The sequence below is a fragment of the Camelus bactrianus genome, chromosome 1, assembly GCF_048773025.1.
Source record: "Camelus bactrianus isolate YW-2024 breed Bactrian camel chromosome 1, ASM4877302v1, whole genome shotgun sequence".
Taxonomy (NCBI): Eukaryota; Metazoa; Chordata; class Mammalia; order Artiodactyla; family Camelidae; genus Camelus; species Camelus bactrianus.
The window spans coordinates 30,375,433-30,401,451 of NC_133539.1; positions in this window are offsets into that span (position 1 = coordinate 30,375,433).

Here is a 26,019-nt window from a genome sequence, read left to right on the forward strand (position 1 = left end):
CAAGGAGTCTGAAGGCTCAGTAGTATGTGGGCACCCGTAGCTCATATTTCTCGTTCTAGACTATGCTCTGAGTAAATCTGGACTCTGAAATCTTCTGTCCAAAATGCCCAGTGCCGACTTCCAAGGCTTGTGTGGGCGTCTTACTGACGTCCATTCTCCCACGTGCTATGATGCCAGAGTTGGAGTGCACAACTCTCAGTCCATGTGATGGTGAAGAGGTAGCTGATTTGTGCCACTGTGGGCAGAACTAGGTGTCCAAAGAGAAGTGAGATGGGCTGAGGACCATCTTCTTTGACACACTACAAATGGCATAGAACTCTTAAGAGTCTTCAGAATTTTAAACTGAAACCTGGCCTTGCAAGTTGTGATGAAGGTGTGCTGTGTTTATGATGGTAGAAGGATAGAAATGTCATTTAACAAATTTTTAATTTGATTTATTACTTTTAAACCAGACATACAGCAACCAGGTCTCCATTAATACTCCTGCCTCATTGGACAAATGAACTGGGGCTTAGGTTAAACCAATTCTTCAATTTCATCTAACTGGTAAAGGATACACTAGAACTTGTAATGAAAACACATAGTATTTTAAAGCTCTGTGTGTTGCTCATTTTAATTTCACACTTTGCAGAAATGAAATGACAAGGTAAAACAGCTATAAATTTTCAGGATATGAGAAGAGTAAAAATTTGTGTAATTTTGCCAATAAAAGTATATGTGTACTTAGGACCACAAATATCTTGGCCCAGTTAACCCATTATCATTTTTACTACAACTAATCTAATATCTCTTGAATTTTTAGTAAAATTGGATAAATCCTTCAATCTGAGTGGCTGTATCTTTAATTAAAAAAAAAAAATTGTACCTCCAATGCCTTACACAGTGCCAGACACAGAGTATTATTCAAAAATAATATATCTCATCTCTCTTAAAAAAAATAAGCTCCTTGAAGACATTTGTATCTGACTTAATCATTTTTACATGAATGAATGAAAAATTAAATGAAAAAGTTTTCTTAGTACTTACTTTTATAATCTGCTCTGAAATTATTAAAACGTATAAGTAAAACAATAAGCCTGAATGAGGTTTTCGATGATTCTATTACTTTATCAAGAATTTGTCATAAATTTGAAAGTTTGGAGTAATTGCATCACTGTGTAACGTAAGGGAAAAAAAAAACTGAATAGAACTGTTTTTAATAAGATAGGTACTTTATTTTGTTCATCTAGTAAAGTGAAATCCCATATCATTTCTTCCTTCTACCTTTTAATATTTTTTGGTTTTAAAAATATTAACTTATGATAGTCACTATGTAGTTCTCATCAAATGTGATATTTTCTTTAAGTATTCTGAGGACATCATTATGAGCATATCAAATTGTTTTCCCAGAAATCCACAAGTCAAATTCTGATTTCTAATTTAAATGCATTTTACTTAGCTTTGTAAAATATTTAACCTACACTAGACAGGAGATTTGCACCTATTATCATATCTTAAAGCATGTGTATTTTTAAATATAAAGCTAAAAATAATTTTATTCTTAAGCATAATAATCTGATCTTCAAAATCAATTATATGTAAATGCTAATAGACATTTTAGAGATCATTTTATTATAATTAAAAAGTAAAGCAATACCAAATTATTATAAAATTGATGACAGAAGATTTTTAGTTTTATACAGAAGAGTTGCACCGCATTGTTTGTCAGTCAGTTTTAGTCACTGTCAAATGTAAAACAGGCTTTCATTTTATTCAAAGTCTACAATTTCAATACTGGCAAATAAAATTTATTCTTTTATTTTTTTGGCATGTGAATCTCATAGGTTATTTTGTGTCTTCTTTCTGTATAAATCTAAATGTACCAAAGTTTCATTCCTTGAACTACTATTATCACAAAAATCTATAAAAATAGAATGAGTTTCATCAAATAATGGAAATTTAGGATATATTCCATTATCTAACATTCTTTAAAAGTGTGATTTGTGGTCAAAGAAATATATAATCTCTGAAAATTTCTGCACTATAAATTATATTTAGTGTTTTCCTAATTTCTCTTTTAAGAAACACTTTTGACAAATATTATTTGAAAATTTATTAACTAAATAAGTTATATTTACAAAGCATTAATCTAAAAAAATTAAAGCTATTTCTAATATTCAGAGCCATTTCAGTATATTCCCATAATAGCTTTCAATCAGGTCAAGTTAATTGTTTTCATCTAACATTTATAATAATTGTTTTGCTGTTTCTGGTTCTTGGAACATTTTAATAATTTTCAAAGTACATTTACAACAATACAGCGACAAATTTAAGAGATGTTTATGATTGCATCTCCATTTTGGCTTACTGGCTTACCAACTCAATCAGAGATTACTCTCAAATTAATGCTGCTTCTGAAGCTACATACACCCCACCATTGTCTTTGGAGTGTATTTCAGAACTATGCAACTTACTCTCTTGTGATGATATATTTTAAATATATTTTTTTTTCCTAAATAGAGCTTTTCTTGTAAACAAGATACAAACAGTGGTTATTTGTAGCCTTTCTGCCCACTGACGTACATTTAGTATCTTTCAAACTGTAGCTGCAAAGTGTCAAAACAATGGCATGCAGAGTGAAAAAGGAAAAAAAAAAAAGGTTTTTCACTGGTTCCTTTGAAAATAGACAGGAGACATGGGAGTAAAAGTGATAGGAATTGCCCGCAAAGTGTATCTATACATAATAAAACTGAAAATAGTTAAGATATTTCTAATGCAGGCATGAGTCAATAAATTATAATAAGGTCTCAGTGGGTTTGAAGCAAATCAAATAGGGCATTGTTTCCAACCAGGGGTACAGATGAGAAACTTCTGGGGAACTGCTGAAAATGTATATGCATAGGTCCTTCAAACCTAATAAATAAGCATCTCTTGGAATCCATGAGGAAAAGAAATATATATTATAGTTAAAGATGATTTAAATTATATCTTGAGGAATGTTCAATTTTCTTTAGGCACTGGCTGTTTCTATTGACTAGAAAATAAAACACCCTTATGAACCTAAGTGTTATCTAAATAGTAATGTCTTCAAGTCTCACTATGAGATTATAATTGAAGCTGAGAAACCAATTCAATGTTGATATCCTATGTTTTATTTTTTCAGGGAACAAAAATAACTTTTCTATATCTCAGCTTCCCTTTCTGTGTAACCTTGAGACTTTGGGCAGAAGCATATTGTGATTTCTGAAACCACCTAGGAAACTGTACTGCATTGAAATAGTAGCTTAGCAAAAGCTCAACTGCAGCATTTCTCATCTCCAGAGCATAAAGTCAGTTTGAGTAAACCAGTATTATAGCATTTAAGTTAGCGCATTGTCCCATCACTTAAGTCAAAACTATGCCTAGACAAAAAATGTAGGCAAACTTCATTGATAACTCCTTGTTGGATGATCACTCCCTTTGACTTCCCAGAAATGCATCCTAATGTTGTATTAATTTCTCAAATCATAGAAATATTGATCATGAATTGAAAGCAATGTCAAGAAGTCTTCTGACCAAGATGACTCATAAAATAGCTATTTTTTTTAAGTTAGTAGAATAAAGGAAATGATAAAGGTCAGAACAGAAATTAATGAAACAGAGACTGAGGAGAAATTGAAATAGATAATAAAATAGCTAATTAAAATAGCTAATGTAGTTTGAGTGCTTAATGTGTGCCAGTATTCTTCCAGGACTTTGTGAAATACTTTTATCATTATCTCATGTCATGAAGAAGGAAACTGATGTACAAAGAGCTTAAGTTGTGCCCAAAGTCATTCTGGTAGTAAGCAGTAGAGACTGTGTTTGAACCCAGGCCTTCTGGCTTGGAGTTTTATGCTCATAATCATTACGCCAAGCTGACTGTTACTATATATGTTTTCCATGTGAATAGAAAAACCTAGGGAAAATTAATCACTATACCTAAGGTTGTGTGAAATGAAACTGGTGTTTCCTTTCACTGTGTTCTTGAAGCTGTAGCATACTACCTCTCTCATTAATCCTTTATCTCAGGCACTATATCATCCAGGATCTGGACATCCTTCCTGCCACCTTGGCTCTGCCGCAGCACTAAAGATTTCTCATTTTCATTCTTGTGTGCCTGGCAATGAAACATACCTGTCCTGAGTTTCTAGCCCTCAGAGGCATGGCTTCCTTGCCTTCCAAAAGAACATTAACTTTGGATCTACCACTATTATTAAGAAAATGCAGAAGAACTATTTCTTCATAAAGAAGTAAATGCACATTCTAAACATAAACTGCTGGATTTTGTTAGAATGGTTAGTAAAGCAGGCTTAGCAAGAAGATAACTCCTTTAGAGACCTGTCTATTTATCTCTTTAGCTGGTGGTCAGGAGAACAGATTATTTCCTAGTTCCAAGCAACTGGTAATATCTACTGAAGCCTAAAATAGCAATGTTGTTAACAAATGGATGATTAAGAAACCAAGGGTAAAATGTGGAGGTCTTTCATAACTCTAGAAGAACAGGTTGAATAATGATCTAATTTTAAGGCACTTTTCATCTGCCCTCCTTTTGTTGTATGAGAAACTCAAGATGTTTATCCACTTACTTATTTTGCTATTGCCCTTGACATGAGTTTTATATTTAAAAACATTTTTATTGGTTTTAAATGTATTGATTTAATATAAGATAACTACAAAATATTTTTTTTTCATTGCTGGTAATGTCAGTTTTTTCTTTACATCTTTGCTTTATTTCAATTGAGGTTTATATTATTATTATTTTAATAACTATTTATGATATATATTTAATTAGCAAAATTTTAATGTAGTACATCTATTTTGCAAGTATTTTTCTTTGTTCATCTTCTGTTTTTATTTTCAGTGTTCTAATGTATAGTTTAATATTTTTGTGGACCCAAACAGAATTGTGTTGTTCTTGATTCTACATAGAGAAGTTCCCTTCTTCTTCTGAGGCTGAATGAATATTTACCTACATCTTCTTTTACTAACTTTTATTTAGTTGGTTTTTTTTTTTTTAACATTATATAAGTCCATCTAGAATTTTTTTCCTTTTGGATTGTAGCCAGTTGTGTTAACTAAGGTTTTTTCCTGCATTGGACTTTATAGAGGGAGGGAAAAAAAAACTCACAGCTTTTAATTTGTTCCTTTTTGTCCAGAGATAGCTTTATTTGCAGGAGAACTATAACTGATTCAGAAGTTTAGATGCAGAGATATTTTTCATTTATTTATTTGAGGCAAAAAAAACCCAAAATACTTCTATAATTGAAATGCTACTTAAATTCTTTATATTTTGAAATTAGTGAAAGAGAAAGGGAAGTTTGAAATTTTTCTACATTAATTCATTGATAATTATATTAATCACTAAACATACATGTGATTATTTAATATAATTCAACAATATATAAAGGGGATATTTCAGTTGGAGCTATGAAGTTTCATACTATTTACATTTACTTAAAGTCTTACTGGCAGAAGACATGGAATTATTCCATTACATCATATTTAATTTGGTAAATATCTCCATAAAAGTGTCCAAAGGAATCATTTTGTAAACTTGACTTCAAATAATACAATCTTTGAAAATAAGGCTAAAAGAAGGATTAAGTGAGTGCTCTACCTACCTACTATTCTCCAAGAACATGCTAATGTAAACAATAAATACAATTGTGATCTTTTTCTGAGAAAACTTTTATGTTTCTAAGTTCTTGCTCTCCATCTCTTATCCTTCCCCTCATCCACATACACTCCCTCCTGTGCCAGTCCATGGCACCGTGTCTGGCCCCTGGTTTAGGTTTAGGAAAAGTGTTTTGTTTTGTCTTAATAGAGTATTAACCTATCTGAGGAATTGTAATTATATCAAATATTTTAAGGAAAATAATTAATAAACATGTGAGCTGTAATGCAATGCTTCTATCTCCTAAAAATAATCATTTAACATTCATAATCACTTACTATCCAAAAATATCCCAGTCTTTTAGGGCTGTCACATTCTTTTTGACTCTTTTGATTGAAAAATGGGTTTCAATAAGGATAATTTTCTTCTGACCAAACACATTTGGAAAGCTAAAATATTTAGATGCACTCTGATTTAAAGAGCTACACTGAATTTTAAAAGGTCAGTTTTTTTTTTCCTTTGTGACTAAATGGTTCACAAAAATTCTGTAGTATCTTTACAAAATCAGAGGAAAATTAAGGCAATTATCTAGATGAGTTCAGGAAAACACATGGCTTTTGAGGAAGAAAATGATTCCTTAGATTTCTGTTATCCAGCCTGATTATCTATATATAAATTCTTCAGAAATCTATGTACACCTTTCCTCTCTTTCAATATTTATGTTGGCGTTTTACATCTAAAGGCAATTTTGTTGGAGCAAAATATGATACTGTGTCAAGAGAGAAAGTGTGTAAATTCACATTGCTAAGGAACAAGCGTATGCTAATGTTTCACACTTCAACTATGAAAGCCAGCTACATCAAGTTTACATATAATTTAACTAGTTAATTTACAGAAGTATCTCTATATAATAAAAGAAGCTCCATGTCACAGTTTTTCTTTTCATAAAATATCATTATTTATATTAATTATTGTATTTTAATATTTGATCTTAATTATCACATACACTAGTAGAATTATCTGTAATTTGGTTGTATTTTAATTTATGGAGGATCAACTTAGACATAATGAAGTTAAACCCAATGGAATGTATTTGTTAGGGTTTAAGATGAGGCTTAATTAGTGATATTGCACCCTAGATGGTATCCATAATATATATTACTGTGATCAGTCATATTATAATGTAAATATGCAAATGAACTTTTGCAACCATTATTTCAGAGGCCATTCAACTTTTCAGGTTGCAGAGAAATGTTGTTACATCTATGTTGTTTGACTTTGTTATTGAGAAGTAAACAGCAGAAAGAAAAATGAAATTTCTAAACACAGTCTATTTTATAAGGAAGGGCTGTAGTAAAATCATAATTTTTCAGAATATGGCTTTGTTTTTCTAACTTTATATTTGTTTTAGATGAAATTAAGACTTTCTACCTAAAACATCTAAAATCTCTTAGCAAATATAAAATACTTCTTTTCAAATATGTGCTGATATATTTTTGCTAGCTGTGAGCTCTTTATTTCCAGTTAATCTTTCTGAACTTTACATTTTCATCATGGTTTGTTTACATATATATATATAGAGAGAGAGAGAAATTTGTACTCAATATTAAATTATAATTTGTACTTTTATATTTCCTAATGCTAAGATTTCCTTTATGTTGGTAAACATATTTGATGGATCCAGGCTAATTATAATAAACTGTTTTTCTCAGTCCCAAATTAAGTAGACTTTATCATCTTGATCTATATAGATGATCTTTTTCTTTTATATTGGATTTTTGATTGCAACTGAATACATTTTTTACAATTTCCTGGCATTTTAATTGATAATATAGTGGCTTATTTTTCAGGTTAGCAGTGTTATTCTTTTTAAAATTTTAAGCTTTCACCTATCTTGATGTATCATCCTTATTTTTAGCCTCTGCTTCTTAAATAATTTCTACAACTTGAAAACTGTTCTAAGATTTTTGCTGTATTATTTATATTCTGATATACTGTGCAACATGGACATGGACATAATCAATTCAAAGAAAATCCACCAGGGACATGAATCATACACATAAAAACCTGGCTCAACTCTCAGGTACTACCTGACTCATGGTAAAATTTTCAGCAGGATAATCCTGAGAGAAATTATGTTCTAGGAGCAAACACATTTTATAGAGTTAATGTTCACTGAAGGATTCTACTTAGAATGTTGATGATAAGGAAAGTATACTGGTGGTGACTTCATCGTTCTAAAAGATTTCTCCATTTCTAGTTCTGTTTGTCTTGTTTTTAGATAACTCTCTAATGCATTTAGCATTTTAAGAAAATATTCATATATTAATAATTCCATAGTCCATAGCTACTCATTATGAAGAAAGCTAAATATCTGAAGTTTGTCAGAGGAAATCCATCAACTGCTTAAGAAATACCAACTTTATTTGTTAAATTTTGACCAAAAATGATCTGAAAGTGACTATATGAGGTGATTGTGGATCAATTCTTAATACATGTTTTGAATCATCAAAAGTCCTTATAATCTTTTAATTATTCTTTGGTGATACGTCCTTATGAAACTCTCTTCTAAATAAACAAAATCAAATTTTCTAGGGCTGTATCAGGCCACAGAAGAGAAATCCAACGTTTCAGTGACTATACCCATATTGTTTGACAATAAATAAATCAAATTCCCGTGGTTGTGAGAATAATTAGAAGAATTAAAGTTGCTCCATCTTTGTAATCCTAAGAAGCACATCCTGATATCCAGCATATTCAGACACAGCTTTCACTTTATGAGACAACTAATATGAGAATTATGTCGTTCTTACTGGGAGGAGGATGGATAGCATTAGACAGAGGAGGTTGCTCTCACAAAACAATTGCATAGTTTGTTGACAAAAACTGCAAGATGAATGATTTTTTAAAGCAGTTGAACTCTCTTTTTGTTTGTGCTGCTAATAAAAGAACCATAGATCACAATGAAGAGGGGTTTTGTAAAACGAGTCCTTGTTTAAATCAAAACTTTTTTTCTTTTTCAGTGTTTTAACAGTGCTTTAATTGTAGGAACAAAAGAATACACTTTACTGTAGAGCGTCCTTATAACTCTCCCATTTGCATTCTTTATTATTATTTTTAAAATGTCTAGACAAAATTGTACTTTTTTGCACAGATTTTGGGGGATCAAGGAGTAGTCATTATCTCCATCCATCATCTCTTCATCCTGCATCTCTAGAAATGTCCTTTTAAAAATATGTTTGAATATACCATGAAAGAAATTTCCACTTCAATTTTAAATTACTAAATGCAAAGTTCAACTTGTTACTGTTTTGGTTCTTTTTATCCTAGACTACTCTCCATTTCTTTTGTTTTTGTTTTTTTTTATGTACATGACTGTTAGTAGTTTAAGTTCAAGAATTTTATCTTATTTTGAAAAGATAAGATGTGGTTAAAAAGTAGACACACAAAACGCAGCAGCTTTTCAGAAAGTAAATGTATTGCCATCATGTGTATCAAGTCTAGACTAGAGATTCTAGATTTAAGGCTCCTTGTCTCTGGTTGCTTTGCTCCAGTGGTCACACAGGGACCCAGGCTGACAGAGGTTTTAACATTGTGAAGCTGTGGCTGTTGAGGTCACCAGAGTATTCTCCATGCCCATCAGTTAAAGAGGGGAAAGTGCATGGAGAACACAGGGACCCAGGCTGACAGAGGTTTTAACATTGTGAAGCTGTGGCTGTTGAGGTCACCAGAGTATTCTCCATGCCCATCAGTTAAAGAGGGGAAAGTGCATGGAGAAGTTCACGTGGGAGGTTCAGAGCTAGAGAGCAGGCTGGAAAGCAGGGAACGTCATTTCCACTCGGGGTGAGGAACCCAACTCAATTTGCTTGGGTCTTTCCTATTTTTACCACTGAAGTTCCCATGTCCTTGGAACCACCTTAATTATAAACAACAAAGCTTACTCATCCTATTTCCATTCACATTCCACAGCAGAGAATTTAGCCGCATGGTTGCAACTGAAGGCAAGAGAGCTCAGACACATCATGCTCTGTCCCTGAGAGGAGGAGGAGGATTGTGGATGTGATGAGTTTCTGGCAGAGCGCTCCACCAAGGGCCTCGCTGTATTCATCTTTAACCAAAGCCTCTAGCTTACTACTTGACTTAGAGTAGGATGTAAATAAATACGGGAGAAATGAAATTAATAAGACAGCTATTTCATTGCTGCTTTAACTTAAAAAAAGCAAACCTAAATAGACATAGGGCTTTCTGTGCAAACTTCTGGTAAAAGCCTTTGTTTAAAAAAATTGTCTCATATATTAATGAAGTCAGCTTTCTATCCTTATGCTCATTCTTCTTAGTTTCAATTAATCATCTAGTCTTATTTTTTTTTTAAAGTAAGAAAATGTCTTTTCCTTAAATGGACTACTCAACATTACACTTAATCACCTTCACCTTTGGTGACTTGGCAGCTCACCTCTTTTTACCTGAATATGTGAAACAGAATTGGCAGGATGCTCTAGTGAAAAGAACAAGGATGCTAGATTCAGTTAACCTAGGTGTTATCCCTCAGCAGGTAAATGGTTTTAAGTATGCCACTTAAACTGTCTGGACTTCAATTTCATTATCCCTCAGATTGAAATATTAATGTGTATCTGATCTATATCAAGGGGTTATTGTCAAGGTAAAATTGGACAGTGTAAACAGAGCATGTATGAATGGTAAAGGGTTATGAGAACATCTGTTCTCCTTACCATGATGTCGTTTTGTCAGGCTGTGTAAAGCCCCATGCTTGAATTTCAGAACTGTGTTTGAATGCAGGTTTCAGAAAACTCTGTTAGCATTTCCTCTTCACTGCATATGAAAATAACTAGTGAATCATCATGTTGTTGGGGATTTCGTTATTTCTTATGAATACCACCTCGGGATGGAGGGAACAATCGTTTCCAATCTTGGGAAAACATCACTTTTCTGCACACTGGCAAAGATGGTTAGACTGAGATGATTTACAAATTTCCTCCAGACAAATACATGCTTAAAAAATTAGAGAATAATGACCAATGGAGGAAAAATGTTCAAAGTTTTAAATTTGTCCATGCAAAGTAGAATTACCTAGCCTATGAAAAAAGTAAGATACATATACATATGGAAATATAATTAATGATGATAATTTAAACTGAAGAATAGATTTTAGTCAATGCATAAGATAAGCATTTTTACGGCTCAGTCCCTTTACATTTGAATTGGCCAGAAGCACCTTAAGAGTTCTTGTCCTTTGTGATAAAATAAAGGAAACTGAAGGAACAGATAACAGAAGGCCTGTAGGAAAGGCAAGAGAAGACTTAGAGCAGTAGTTTTTAAGCTGTGTCTCTTGGGCAACTCAGAATGCCTCAGCTGCCAGGCAGGGTGGACAGGGAAAGATTGGCCAGGCTACAGCCCTGGCCTTCTATTTCAGCCACAGCAGCGCTGCTTTTATCTAATGGAAGTATCTGGAGAAAAAGAGATTCCACTTCGTTAAGGGTGGTTGAAAGTCACTGCCTTTTAAAATTATACACTTTTTAAATTTTACTTTAAAATTAAAAAAAAAATTATTATGGAAATTTCCTGTATGTTGCAGAAATTGGATCAAGTGCCAAGCAAGTGTCCTGGAGAGAGGGAGAAACATACTGAACTGAGTAGGTGCCATTATGCTTTCATCCAGTAAACAAGTGTCTAGCAAATATTCTGAAGGGAAAAAATAACACTGTAAACAAAATGCAAAATATTGGCCATAAAGGTCAGAGAGCTGAATATTTAATCTGCTGAAGTTGACTCAGAATGAGAGGAGAGCCCTGAAGAAATGCAGGAAATGGGATGATGTCATTGTTCAGACTCACCATGTCACTTGTCATGGTTACCACCACCTAGAGATGAACCATCTGCCTGTTAGAGGTACTAAGGGGTTGGAAGTATCACTGGATAGAGTAAGAAATTACAGTGCTGGTAAAGCAGGATGAATTAACTTTTTGAGTTAATAATGTCATTAATTAACATTGCAAGAGTGCTTGCTATGTAATAGAAAACTTCTTAAGAACTTATACTCAGTATCTCATGTGTGTATTTCAAAAGTATTACACCCGGGTATTGGAAAGGAGAGTCCATTTGAAAGCATAAGTTATTTCCCAAGGCCACACAACTGGTGTGTTGTAAAGTAAGGATTCAGACCTGTTGGGCCAAGGTTCTTAACCTCAGTACTCAACTTCCTTTTAAATTCATGAGCAATTTCAATATATTTCTCCAAAATAAAATTATTGTTTTTTGTTTGCTCTCCTTAGACCTGACATGGAATGTCCCTTTATATTTTTAAGAAATTACATTGGACAAAATATGCCATTTTTGATCCATTTTTACTTGATTATTTGAAGGCAGCACAAGCTCAGTGTTAACTTTCAGGCAGGCCTGATTGGAATCCCAAATCCATCTTTTACTATATTCTTACATGTAATAACGAGGAGAGAATCTACTGCAAAGTGTGGTTTGCAGTAAGAGGTAGATGATTTACTATATAAAAGTGCTTAGTTGAGGGCCTGATAGCTCTGGAAACGTTTGTTCCCCTTGATTTCTGTTTCATATTCACAATGTCCTTTGTCATAATATATATAAGCAAAAAGCTTATGAATTCTATTATGTGCTATCAAAATCCTGAACAGAATTCCAACTAAGATTAATCCCAATTGTATTCTAACTGATGAAATTTTCATATCGGTTGGATGAATGCTATAGACTTTTTGTTCTGTGGTTTGATACTATTTTAAAACATTAATATTTCCTTTTGTCTCAGAAATGTTCTAATAACAGACCCCCTTTCCCATTTAGGAAGATGAGGGGAGAGAGTGTTCTATACTTGCTGCTCTCAAAGTATGGTTGTTACATCATACTTTGCAGAGAAAAAAAAGAGAGAATATTGGATTTTGACCTTCAAAATGTCTAAGTAAAAGGCAAGTTTTTCCTTCCACAGAGGAAATCAGATTCTACACGGTGAAAGCAGAGGACAAGAATCAGACATAATTAGATGCTGATGAAGTTCCCCTCGGAGATGCTCTGGGAATATTTTCTTACTCACGGTGAGGTCAAATCTCCAAAGGATGGGTAAAATCCTCAATTAAATTTTTGTTTCTGGGAAGAGAAATCCTGAGCATTGTTTCCCAGTTGAGACTGAGAAAATCAGCTAGTTTCTAGAATCCCCTTACAACTGGCACAATTCAATAACAATCAGCTAGATAGGATTTTGGCATGGTCACCCTTCTGAATTTACTGCAGACCCATAGTTACATGAGAGTGTTCCAGAATTCCCCAGTGTTTCCAGTAGAGTCTGAGAGATGCATGGAGAATATCTGCAGATTTGAAGAGCCCTAAACCAGAATAAGGAGACCACTGAGTGAAATGTATGGACTCTTGACCAGATAGGAAAAAAGACAGTCAGGAATTCAGAGGACAAATAAATTAAGTATTAGTCAGTAGAGCAGAAGAGAGAAGTGCAAAGGCAGTGCATCCAGACAAGACTTGAACGTGGCTAGTTATCTTTGATAAAACCTTTTGAAGATGGACATAGTCTCAAAGAAATCTGAATTCATTGATGCTTTGTCTAAGTTTACAATTAGAGTGTAGGTAATTTTTCCACTTTAACAAAATTATGATATTGTAACTAAACATTAAAAAAGCTTCCATTTGTTAAGTTTAGTTTAAAAAATTAATGAAAATTAAAATAAAGAATGCCTCTACATCTCCCTCATATTTTTGGATAGTATAATTTATAGCAATTGTAATATTCTATGTTTTCCCCATCTTACCTGATAAATTCTCATCATTAGAGTACATTAGTTGAGAATACATTAGACCCAGACTGCCTGAGTTAAAATCCTAGCCTCACCACTTATTAACTGTGTGACCTAAGACAGAGTAACCTGGTGGCTACTCTGTGGCTCAGATCACTTATCTGTAAAAGGAGTTACTTAGATGCCTACATTGCCTTGTATTGTGAAGATTAAATAAGATATAGTATGAAAGGACTTAGAAACTATCTGGTGTATGGTAAAGTACTCAGTAAACACGTACCGTTACTATTATTAGCATTGCCTTCATTATCAGTGGGAACACTTTCTTGTTATAACAATGATCGAAAGGGAGGAATTCTTTCAAGTAAGATCTTTGCAATTTTCCTTATGTATTTAAAACAGATCCTCAGAGTGATTCAGATATTTAGCCTCCTACATGCGGTCATTCAATCATTTGTTCCACAAATTAAATAAACTTACTGAGCACCTGTTGCATGCCACGTAGTGAATAAAAATATATCATGGTCTCATGAAGCATGCGTTCTACTTTATAGGAGCAGTGAAGTAATAAACACATACTATTTCAGATGGTAAGCATTAGGGAAAGTTGTCAATTGACACAAACAAGTTAAACATCCCGGAGCTTGAAAATAGTTTATTTTTCAGTCGTGTACAAATAATACTGGTCAGTGGTAGACAGGGTGAGATGGGGTCTTTGCTGTCAACAATCGTTTAGTGTCCCAAGCTCTTTAACTGTGTGGCTCCACCATTCACATAGGCTACTTGTTTGCCTGGTAGACATTAAAAAGAGCAGGCATCTTGAGAATGGTTCTTTGATCCGAGAAACCAAATATCCCTTCAGCTATATTTCATTGACCAGAGCTCAATGATTCATTAAGTGCAAGAAAGACTGGGAAATATGATCTTCATACCCTTGGGAACAAAAAAATAGATATGGTGACCATCTCATATTGTCTTATAAACATGGTGACAATTGCTGTAAAGAAAAATAAAGCCCATTAAAATGACAGAGAGTAATGGGACAAGTGTGTGGACGATATTTTAAGTACAGTCTTTAAGGAAGTTCTCAGTGGGGGAATTTTTGTGCAGAGATTTGAATTAGGAGAGTAAGTGAGCTACTCAGATAACTGGAGAAAGAGCAGTCTGAAATAACTTCAACAGAGGGCAGCCAAGGGCTGTGTTACAGTAAGAATGCAATGGCCATACTTTGAAACAGGCAGTTTAAGTCCAAAAAAAGGGATAATCTTCAGATCCCTTTCCAGGTTTGTACCATGGGCTTGGTAAAATACTTCCATAAAGAACAGATCGTAAACATTTCAGTCTTTGTGGGCCACTTACACTGTCTGTCTTACTTATTAATTTCTGTCATTGTAGTGTGAAAGCAGGTATAAACAGATATCAAAATGGAATTGGTGTGGCAGTGTTCCAATAAAATTTACTTGAGTAAAACAGGCAGAAGTCCAGATTGGGCTGGCAAGTGATAGTTTTTCTACTCCTTCTCTATAGCAACATCTACAGGGTGCACTGAATTCTCTTTTTCTTTCATTATTCCTCACCATACTTTTCGAACAACCAAGAAATTATTTTATGTCCAACTCTCCTAACAAATGCATGGTTAAGATAATGCTACTTACCTAATAGCTTGACATGAATAATCAGACTAAAATAGCAGATCACATCAATACTGCTTTAATATTTATGAAAAGAATATTTTCAAAAATATTTCACCATAGAACTTAGGGAAACAAGTTAATAGACTGAGTAAGAAGTGTTAAAAAGGTTAAAGAGTGAATTTTTTCCATGAATGTCTGCCTCTGCTGTAAATTTTTTAAATGTTAATGCCTTAGATTTTTGTTAATAAAATACTGTTATCTTTTCCTTTGAATATGATTAAATAAGTGACCAATTTTAAGCTTGACCGAGGGAGTCTTAAAGTCAACCTCCATTACGCTTAGTTCAAGGTGTCTCTTTTAGTTTCTTTTCTAAACTTAATTTGACCTCAGAGCTATGGAAATACTAATGCAGTAACTTTATGTTGAAAAGAGTGTAACAGAAAAATGAACTTACTAAATTAATCCTTGATTACTGAACTGCTTATAGTCTGATGGAAAGGCACTGCAGTTTTAATTCTGTATTGCAGAAAAACATTAAATATATACTTGCACTATGAGATGTATTTCCTTAACTGATAAAAGCTAAACACATTGACAATAACTTTGGAAGTTGGATAGTGTATAAACACAGTTCACAAAATTAAAGCATGGTCTTGGTTCAATATTATTTCATAAAAAATAATCACTTTTTAATTTTTTGGTGGGGAGGTAATTAGTTTTATTTATTTATATATATTTTTTGTGGAGGAACTGGAGATTGAACCCAAGACCTTGTGCATGTTAAGCAGTTACTCTATCACTAAGCTATATCCTTCCCCACATATAAAAAAAATTTTTTTACTTGCTTTTTAGTAAAATATGTATCATTCACAATGCTCACATCCATGAGCCAATAACAGCATAAAGAAACAACCAGTGCTCTATGTGTGTATATATATTTGATCTATCAGTCTAGATTAGCCACTTCAACCACTAAAGCCATACCCTCAAAAATCAGAACAGTACATTTATCTTTTTTAATGGAGTTTATTTTTTAAAATTACCTAACAATAGTATTAGTCAACCTAATTTTATGTATACATGTATTTTATATATATATATATAAAATTATGTTATATAACTTACATATATACAGATAACATATCTATCTATAGCTATCTACCTATCTATCTATTTATCTATCTTGTATATCTTATATATAAGTCCCAGACTCCATCCTCTCGGTTGTTTCACTATACTCTAGGGCATCTGGAAGATTGTGTAGGAACTTGCAGATTCTAAGAAACATTCTTTCGTCTCTTCTACCACATTGTGTTTGTGTATGTGTATGTATATACACATATATACTATGTAGAAAGATAAGTAGATAGATATACTACATATATAACATATCTAAATGGTTTGATTCTTATTACAGTTAGGCAATGACAAAAAAAACCCTAAAATCTATGTTTAAAAATATAAAAATGCTATTCTGTTCTAAGCAAAAGTTGTTGATTTTTTTAACCTCAAAACAAAAGTTTTATGGAAATATAGTCCGTTTGCAATGTTGTGTCAATTTCTAGTGTACAGCACAATACTTCAGTTATACATATACGTACATAGACTAGTTTTCATATTCTTTTTCATTATAGGTTGCTACAAGATGTTGAATATAATTCTCTGTGCTATACAGTATAAACTTGTTGTTTATCGAGCTTATGTATAGTACTTAGTATCTGCAAACTTTGAACTCCCAGTTTATCCCTTCCCACCCTCTTTACATTCTGGTAACTGTAAGTTTTTTCTCTATGTCTGTGAGTCTATTTCTGTTTTGCCAATAAGTTCATTTCTGTCTTTTTTTAGATTCCGCATATAAGCTATATCATATGGTGTTTTTCTTTCTCTTTCTCACTTACTTCACTCAGAATGATGATCTCCAGGTCCATCCATCTTGCTGCAAATGGCATTATTTTATTGTTTTTATGACAGTAGTATTCCATCCACACACACACATATACATACCACAGCTTCTTTATCCATTCATCTGTTGATGGCTACTTAGGTTGTTTCCATGTCTTGGCCATTGTAAATAGTGCTGCTGTGAACATTGGGGTGTAGGTGTCTTTTCAGGTTACAGCTTTCTCCAGATATATGCTCAGAGTGGGATTGCTGGATCATAGGGTAAGTCTATTTTTAGTTTTCTAAGAGCAGAGTGGGATTGCTGGATCATAGGGTAAGTCTATTTTTCGTTTTCTAAGAAACATCCATACTGTTCTTCACAGTAGCTGCAACAATTTACATTCCCACCAACAGTGTAGGAGAGTTCCCTTTTCTCCACACCCTTTCCAGCATTTATTACTTGAGACTTTTGAATGATGGCCATTCTGACTGGTGTGAGGTGACACCTCACTGTAGTTTTGATTTACATTTCTCAAATAATTAGCAATGTCGAGCATCCTTTCATGTGCCTGTTGGCCATCTAGATACCTTCTTTGGAGAGATGTTTATTTAGGTCTTCTGCTTACTTTTTGATTGGGTTGCTTATTTTTTGATATTAAGCTGTATGAGCTGTTTGTATATTTTTTAAATTAGTCCTTTGTCGGTTGCATCATTTGCAAATATTTTATTCCATTCTGTAGGTTTCCTTTTTGTTTTGTTGATGGTATCCTTAGCTGTGCAAAATCTTTCAAGATCAGTTAGATCCTATTTGTTTTTGCTTTTATTTCCATTACTCTAGGAGCTTGTTCAAAAAAAAATATTGCTATAATTGATGTCAAAGCGTGTCCTGCCGATATTTTCCTCTAGGAGTTTTATAGTATCTGGTCTTACATTTAGGTTTTTAATCCATTTTGAATTTATTTTTGTATATGGTGTTAAAGAATGTTCTAATTTCATTCTTTTACAGGTAGCTGTCCAGTTTTTCCAGTACCACCTATTGAAGAGACTGTCTTTTCTTTATTGTATATTCTTGCCTCCTTTGTCATAGATTAATTGACTATAAGTGTGTGGGTTTATTTCTGGACCCTCTATCCTGTTCCATTGATCTATGTGTCTATTTTTGTGCCAGTACCATACTGTTTTGATTACTGTAGCTTTGTAGTATGGTTTGAAGCCAGGTGTGTGATTCCCCCAGCTCCATTCTTCTTTCTCAAGATTCTTTTAGCCATTTGGGGTCTTTTGTGTTTCCATACAAATTTTAACTTTTTTTTTTTTTTGTTCTAGCTCTGTGAAAAATGTCATTGGTAATTTGATAGAGATTGCATTGAATTTGTATGTTGCCTTGAGTAATATGGCCATTTAAGCAATATTGATTTTTGCAGTGCAAGAACATAGTATATCTTTCAATCTGTTTGTGTTGCCTTCAGTCTCTTTCATCAATGTTTTATAGTTTTCAGAGTATAGATCCTTTTCCTCTTTAGGTAGGTTTATTCCTAGTACTTCACTCTTTTTGATGCAATGGTAAATGGGTTTGTTTCCTTAATTTCTTTTTTTGCTGTTTCAATTGTTAGTGTATAGAAATGCAACTTATTTCTCTATATTAATTTTGTATCCTGCAACTTTACCAAATTCATTGATGAGCTCTAATAGTTTTCTGGTAGTCTTTTAGGATTTTCTATATATAGTATCATGTCATATGCAAACAGTGACAATTTTATTTCTTCTTTTCCAATTTGGATTTCTTTTTTTCTTTGTCTTCTCTGATTGTATGGCTAGGACTTCCAAAACTATGTTGAATAAAAGACATAAGAGTGGGCATCCTTGTCTTGTTTCTGATCTTAAAGGGAATGCTTTTAACTTTTCACCATTAAGTATGACGTTAGCTATGGGTTTGTCATATATGGCCTTTATTATGTTGAGGTATGTTCCCTCTATACCCACTTTCTGGAGAGTTTTTATTATAAATAGATGTTGAATTTTATCAAAAGCTTTTTCTGCATCTTTTAAGATGATCATATGGTGTTTATATTTCTGAAGTATTTATCCCATTTAAACTCTTGCTTGGGGTCAGATGGTCAAGATATTCATTCATCTAGCAATCTAAGGAGTGCCTATTGCTTAGCAGTACATTGTACTAGGCATAGGGATATACAGAGGAATAATACAAAATACTTTCACTCATGGAAATAAAAATCCACAAATATAATCCATCCTTCATAAAATATTAAGAAAGAAGAGAGAACAAGGAAATTTTGTGTCAAGGACTTGAATTTTGTTTGGATGCAGACACTAACCAGTAGTGTGACATTCAGAGTTATTTACCTGCTAGTTCAGATTCTTCACTCAAAGTATGGTAAATTATCCTAGAGATCATATATCTGGAAGATCCTTTCTATTTGTAAAGTTGTTTCACTTTATCATTAAATGAAGGTTTACAAAGTTATCCCTGCTTAAGTAACAATCTTAACAAAGGTTGATTAGCTTGATTAAGACTGTGTTTTGACACTAAATCAAACATCTAGATTAATAATAAATAAGGGCTTTCCATTTTTCCAAGTCAAATTATCTTTGGACTGAGATTTAAAACATAAACAATGAACAAAAGTTAAATTTATATTTCATACTCTACCAGTGATTTTAAAAGGCTTAAAACAGTAGGTGAAGGAGAATTTCAAAGAGATATGCAAAGAGATCATTGGTACTGAATATTTTTACAATTCTAACATGAAAATAAAATTGAAATACAAACAAATCCTTGCACAATAATTATAACTCCAATAATTTAAGTATATCATAATGTATTCCAAATTATCAGGATAGGAAGAAGGGATTTAAAATTATTCCTAGGTCAGTTACTTACCAGCCAAATTAATTTGGGCAGACCATAATTCCCTCATCAACTTAGGTTTTAACATATAATCTTTTGGGTTCTTAGAATTAATGACTTGTGGTGTGACATATGTGGTCCGTTCAAAGACCTCGCATATTAACATCTCTGAATTCCCCTTGTTCTTGTCCGGGGGCAACCATTTTGTAATTGCTGTTGCTTGTAATTGCATAAACTGGAGTACTTTCACAAATGGATAAATACAAACCCTTATAGTTTCAGTCAGCAGATAATTTAAGCACTATGTGAGGAAGTAACACGAACCCTGATTGTTGTCTAAATATATTCTGATGAAAATTTCTGACCTGACAAGTAAAGTATGATCTTCTAAAATTTGCGGGAGAATTACAGCTTGAAAAAAAATTCCAGTTGATAATAATAAAAAAAAAATTGTTGAAATTCTGCATCTTGATGCATGGAGAATAACTTCTGAAGAAATATAAATTTGATGACTCTGAGTAGAAAAATGATTTGGAAGAATTAGATTCAAAAGATGTTTTAGGGATAGTTTATCCAATTTATTTGCAATACTTCTTTATTAATAATATTTATATCTATGTCTAAATGTAGGTATTTATAAATAAAATAGGTCTCTTGACAAATATTATAATTATTTATAATTACTTTCTTTTTTTAATAATTACTTTCTAAAAAAACATTATGTCATGCTTTAATTGGTAGAACATTTTTTTCTTTTTTAGTAGTGTGTATAATGATATATTTTGCAACTGATAGCATCTTTGATTTCATTAAATACAGTTGAATTGTATTATAAATTGTCAATGAGTGGAAAGAGCCTAGGAATTGTTTCTATTACTAACAGTATTTTGCTTCAACATCATTCAGAAACAAAAATAATAAGCTATTTAATTTTAAATATGAAGATGAAACAGAGTATTGGAGCCAACAAGGTAGACTGGGAGTAGTTGAGTTTTATTATGTCTAAAAAATATATATGATAAGAAAATAATTTATGGAAACAACATTTAAAAAGAAATTGACTGCATCACCAAGCAGGGAAGACATAGATGCAGTATTGATGGAAATTGTTAAATTTAATATCTCATAAATCTAAAAGCTATCTCATGTTTCATTGTTTACATTTATTTTTTAAATATGCAGAATAATGTTAGAATACCATAGGGAGATTGGAGAGATATATAACAAAAATGAAATACAGCCTCAACACTCTCATATAGAGAATTACTAACTTACAAAGGACATATTAACATTTGTCATGTACTACATTCTAGGTGCTGGAGTTTTAACGACAAACAAAACTGAGAATGCCATTATGAAGTGTATACTAAAAAGGATAAAAAAACAAATAAACATAGGATATATATTAGAAGATGGTATATGCTCTGGTCAAAAAGAAAGACGAGTAAGGGGAAAGAGAACTCTTTGGGGAGTTACTATTCTATAGAAGTTGGCCAGGAATGTCTCTAATAACGGGATGATTGAGCAGAGACCTGCAGTAAGATGTACAAGATACTTGAGTCTCTGATGCAAAAGTGTCACAGGAAGATGGAATATCATTTGCAATGATAGTTTGAAATAAGGAGATCTTTTGATATAAGGGAATAATTGATAAATCATCTCAGGGGCTGGCATGGTCACCTATCCAGTAATTTATTTAGATATAAAGACAGATGATATGAATCACTCACCAGTAACTGTAAATAAAGTGTCTTTTGCGTGCACATCAAGTTGAGGGTTGCCAGGAGGGGGAAACTCACACAGGAGTCTGAAGAACGAAAGGGGAGAGGAGTAGCTTCAGGCTTTGATTGTGGGGAGGGGATGGAACTGGGATGGGTACTCTCCAGTGTGCTAGAAGCTGTGCTGTCTGAAATTCCCTCCAGCCTGCAGGGGCAGAGGGCACCCAAGAGAGGCAGTGACTGGTCTTTCTTGTAAGTCACAAAGTGATGTAGTGGCAGCTGCATCAGAAGCAGAGAGGGAACCGGGGAGCCTACCTATGGTCAAACATCAAATATAGAGTTACCTTCTTTATTACAGGAAATCAATCAAATTTCAAAGAAAGTATGAAATACTTTATCAACGTAATATCTTAAAAAGTATTAAAACATGAAAAATGTGTATGTACTGCAGAGTAATGAATGAAAAACATTTGTTATATGAAAACATTCAAATAAAATGTCAGGAACACTAATAGTTTGAGTTAATGAAGAAAACTGATCAGTTTTTGCATGTTTCAAGCTTTTTTCCTTTTTTAGTAGGTCAAGACTGTCCACTTTTGTTTATTTCTTTCTCTTTATCACCTGATATACAAAGAGTAATCTCTAGCACCTCTCAATGAGAAATAATATGAAAAGCAAATGAATATGTGCATTTACAGATATGTAAAATTTTCATAAAATTTTACAGGTAGTTGGCAAAGAGGTTGTCAGACTAAGGCCTGTGGGCTAAATCCAATATGCCTCCTGTTTTTGTAAACAAACTTCTAATGAAACACAGACAGACCCATTTGTTGTGGTATTGCCCGTGGCTACTTTTGCATTACAGGCATGGAGTTGAATGCTTGTGACAAGGACCTTATGATGTGCAAAGCTTAAAGTATTTACTCTCTGGCTCTTTATAGAAAAAGTTTGCCTACTCCTGATCTTGTTTTTATTAATTTGATCTTTGCCATTAATTCATATAAATAAAATGGTGTATAAGTATAATCATCATGACACACAATATTAGAAAGCTCAAAACTTTTTAAAAGTTGTGAAAATAAATGTAGGAATTTCACATTAGATATTGAGGGTGTTCTGCTACTTAAACTTATAGTTTAAAAAAAATAAAAAATCAGAATCACATCACAATTGAAACCCATTTTTAAATCAATACATTAAATACTTCACAATATTTGGCAGACTTATACCATGTACAGATCTAGAAAAACTGAATAACCACTAATATCATCAAAAGAGTTCTGTTCTCCTATGAGCAAATGTTCATTAAAACCAATGTTTTTGATAGTCATAAATGTGAAGGCAGCTGTTCTTTCATTAATTTCTTACTTGTCTCAGTAAGCCTGCTGCTAACTGCCCATTAGAATGATGTACCTTGGGAAATCTGAGTCAAGAAAATAGTAAGCAGCATTGTATCATTTAAAATTAAACTGGAAAGATCTATATATCAGATAACATAGCTCCCTCCACATCAGAATTTTCATGTCAACTTTATTCTAATCCTTCATCACTATCAATCTTCCCCATAAACTGTCTCCATCTTTCTCACTTTCTGTCTCCCTCTCTCCTTCCATCCTTCATTCTTCTCTCCTTCCCTCCTTCTCCCTGTCTTTATGTCTCCCTCTTCTCTTTCCTTCTCTCTCTTTCTACCTTTTCTTTCTCTTTCCCCACAGCATCTCTTTCTTCACCTTCTTTCCTAATCCTGGAAGTAATTAAACCAGTGCCTCAGGAGCCCCAGAGTTCTAGAAACAAAGGATAAGTCTGGAGCAATCCTTCTTCAGACAGTAGTTTTCACGGTGATGATTCTGAATATGAAATAAACTCTGATTGATCCCAAGCATATCTGGGATATTAAGTTGTCCCATCCAAAAAAAAAAAACAAAAAAAAACAAAAAATGATACAAAACACTTAAGTAAGAAAAGGGAAAATGATTTTTACTAAAATATACCCACAGCCTGGCCACCTCTCTAATCCCATCTACGTCCAAATCACACACAGGAAATCATAACCTCAGCCATTAATTTCACTCTTATCCTAACTTCCTCCTTGATTCCATAATCGACACAGCCATAGCCTTTCACAATATTTAATTATATCACTTAATATTAATAGCTATATTCTAAGTTTTAATTTGCAATTGTGTATTCATACTTTGATTTTATATTTGTGTGTTACTGACTCCAAACTTACTCTGCTCGCCACATGACAGGCCAATAAATCAGGAGATGAGGTTTTGGGAATGACTTTGTTCAGAAAGTCCTCAGAGCGAGAAGATTGGTAACCATGTTTCTCAAGTCAAAATTCAGGCTCCTTTTATGCTACAAAGGGGAAGGGGCATGGTTGGTTGTTGCAAACTTATTGGAGTTGTAATTCTTTGTTCTTGCAACTGTCCACGTAAGTCAGGTCATGATGTTCCTGTAAACCTCCAATAAGACAAATGTTATTCTCTGTTCTGCAGCTTATCTCTATATAAATGGAAGAGTGTTGTAGCCATGAAGGGCAGAACCTTGAGAATGGGCTATCCTGTATATTTCAGGCTACAGGCAACATTCTTTTACAAAAGGTGCAGGAGCAGCATGACTAAGCACAGGAAACAGAGCGCAGGGTTAGAACTAAAAGAACAGATGTAATACGGAGTCAGATTTGTTCTTCCCTATTAACATAGGCAGTATATAAACCCCCTTAAGGCAGGTATTGTACCTCTTCTGCTCATTCCTTTATCCCTAGGACCAAATTCAAACACCTAAATGATTTGTCTGTTTAATTAAAAAAATGCATTACAAGAATTCTTAATGGTATAAAAAGAATATTAAAACATTCCATGTGATTGACTGTTTGGTCCCTTATGTTAACATAAGAGATGCGAAAGCACAAATGGTGAAATCTGAAAAGGATGACTTCAGAGACACATACGTAGGGTGTGAGAGTGTGAGGTGTTCATCAGAGTTGAATAAAAAGGTCACTGGAAAAGATGCCCTCTCTCTCTCCCCTTGTACATGGTTCAGGATCTGGGCAAGGATAATTCTTGTATCACTTTCTGGAAAATATTCAAATGTGATAAATTATCTCCCTATCCTTTACTTCAAATTGAGTATTGCTTAAGATCATAAATCTTGTTTTTGCTTTTTAAAGAAATATGAGCTTTTAATCTTCTAGTCTGTTATTCAGAAAAGCTTAAGTGAAGGCCACAGCAATCATCTGGGTAGTTCTTTTTAGGTAGTTTTTCAAACTGGATCATTCAGGTCAAATACAAATGGTTTTCAATGGTGCAGGCTTTTTTTTTTTTCTTTCTTCTTCCTCTATTTAATTTCCTCATCATTCCATTTCACATTGCCTATGTAAATTAAGCTGTCGTGCTGTAAACCACGGTTCCCCCTTGTCTATCTCCTCAGTAACAGCTTCAAAGTACTAAAAAGCTAAAATAGCTACAAAAGAACAATTAATTTGTGCAAAATCACAGAGGCACTGTAGGTATTAAAAACACTACAATAAGGCTTTTATCAGCAAGCTAAACTGCACAGCATTAAGCTCAAAACTAATAGGGCTGAACATGCAGCACATTGATGGGGATGATAAAGGAATCTTAAAGACATGCAGAGAACTGGGGTAACATGATTTAGAAGTGATGCAGTTATTTCAAACAAACATCTACATAAATACATGTGAAAAATGCTGATCTGTTGGGAAAGGCAGGTTTAGACTGGTAAGGAAATTTACATCTATTTTTAGAGAAACTTACATTTTAATGGAAATTATCATTGAAGATTCTGATAATGCACCCTGAGGTTGCTTACTGTATCTTCTTGATTGGCAATTGGCTGACAGTCTGATATTTAAAACTTAAATCTCTCAACTGTAAAAACAAAAACAGAAACAAACAAACAAACAAAACACCAAAAAACTGCCTAAACGGATAACATTAAAACATAATCAGGAGTGCTACTGCCTCCTGTGTTGAAATAGCGATAGAAACAATTTCTTTAATCATCAATTGTTTATTTAATGGCTGCTCTTAGCCCAAATCGGTGTTGGGTGCTATGGGCTGGAAATGAAGTTAAGCTATTGCTGTAATTTCTAAGTAAACACATTAAATGCTTCCAGAACTAGATAGAGAAGAATGAATTTCTGATTGTGAAGGGAATACAGTGGATGCACTAGGACCTAGAGAAAGAGGGACGGTTTTGTATTATAGAAATTATGGGAATATATGCCTTTATTTCCTTTGCAACCAGATAAATCTAGATTTAAATTCCAAGCCCTCCACTAACATACTGTTGGCATTTTCTGCCAACTGTTCTTTCTCTTTGAGATTAAGTTTTCTCAACTGGAAAATGGGGAGAATAAAACAGAACTCACCTCGCTGTTGTAAAGAGGAAATTTAAAAAATGCTTTAATGTGTAGCACCTAGTACGCTATCAAAAATATGGACTTAGTTCATCTTTAAGAAAGAGGTCCCCAAACAGCAAGTATATGCCA